Source organism: Tamandua tetradactyla, chromosome 8 (genome assembly GCF_023851605.1).
Source record: "Tamandua tetradactyla isolate mTamTet1 chromosome 8, mTamTet1.pri, whole genome shotgun sequence".
NCBI lineage: Eukaryota > Metazoa > Chordata > Mammalia > Pilosa > Myrmecophagidae > Tamandua > Tamandua tetradactyla.
Window position 1 is genome coordinate 125,268,437 of NC_135334.1, and position 1,605 is coordinate 125,270,041.

Genomic DNA, 1,605 nt, shown 5'->3' on the forward strand with positions numbered 1-1,605 from the left:
AACTCTGCAGCTTGGCTTGGTCAGTGGGTGTGATGAGGAAAAAAGGCACAGGTAGTAGGTGCTGATAATTAAAATCTCTGCTCCTCCTTACAGATTTCTTTTTATTACTGGTTTCCTGTGGCAGGAAATACTATGGCAGTGGTTGGAACGGATCTATCTGTGCACCAGTGCTGGAGATGTGCTTGTTGTTCCAGCAGTGGCAAATGCACACTCTGCTGGTTTGAGCGCACAGAGGGTGGAGTGTCAATAAGGGACTAATGCGATGGCCCAACTTTAGGGCTGGGATTAACCTGCCCGGAGTTCCCATTAACTTTACAGGAGACATAGTCATGACACATATTATGTGCTTGGTCAAAATATATCTATCACCGCTGCAATCCCTGTGCTCTTTGAAGATGAATCTTTTATCAAAACGACAAACTGAATTCACGAGACCATGAACAACGTGACAGAATTCACCCTGCTCAGCCTGACACAGAACCCAGATGTGCAGAAACTACTCTTTGTCGTGTTCACACTCATCTACTCTCTCACCCTGGCAGGCAACCTGCTGATTGTAGTGACTGTCACCAACAGCCCAGCCCTGGGATGCCCCGTGTATTTCTTTCTGTCTTTCTTATCCTTCATAGATATCTGCTCCTCCTCTACCATGGCCCCCAAAATGATATTTGACTTACTGAGAAGAAAACCATCTCCTTCACTGGGTGCATGACTCAGGTCTTTGCAGAACATTTCTTTGTGGGAGCTGAGATCATCCTGCTCATGGTGATGGCCTATGACCGCTACGTGGCCATCTGCAGGCCCCTGCACTACATGACCACGATGAGCCGGCAGATGTGTGGCCTCCTGGTGGCCATGTCCTGGGCTGGGGGATTTCTTCATGGTCTGATTCAAATCCTTTTTATGCTGAAGTTGCCCTTCTGTGGTCCCAATGTCATTGACCACTTCATGCGTGATCTCTACCCTCTGCTGAAGCTCTCCTGCACTGACACACACATCTTTGGACTCTTTGTTGTAGCCAACAGTGGGTTCCTGTGTTTGCTCAGTTTTTCTATCCTTATCACCTCCTATGTCTTTATTCTTTGCTCCATCAGAGCTCACAGCTCTGAAGGACAGTGGAAGGCTCTCTCCACCTGCGCCTCCCATGTCACTGTGGTCGTCTTACTCTTTGTGCCCTGCATATTTGAGTACATTTGGCCCATGATCACCTTCCCCATTACAAAGCAGTGACCGAGTTTTATACACTAATAACACCCATATTAAACCCTTTAATCTACACCCTCAGAATGCAGAGGTGAAAAGTGCCATGAGGAAGCTCTGGAGCCAAAAGATGACCTCGGGTAGCAATTAATGTGAATAAACAAGATGAAACAAAATATTCATATGTTAGCAAGTATGGCTAATGCAAATGATAATAGTCTGGCCTTCAGAATATTTAGGTTTAAGTATAATATTTCCCTTTGCTATCTGGAATCTTTAATGGGTACTCTTATTCCTATGTTAATATTTGATTAAATAATGACTAAGTCTCTTTCAAATAGAAACTTCCTTGCATTTGTAGTTTATTGATAAAAAGGACATTCTGATTGACATAACGTTGCCACA

The 1,605-nt window shown here is 44.5% G+C and overlaps 1 pseudogene; it reads left to right on the top strand.

Annotated features, from left to right (window-relative positions):
* Window positions 1-421: 421 nt before the first annotated feature.
* Window positions 422-1,351, top strand: LOC143643801 (olfactory receptor 4C5-like; annotated as a pseudogene).
* The last annotated feature ends 254 nt before the right edge of the window (window positions 1,352-1,605 follow it).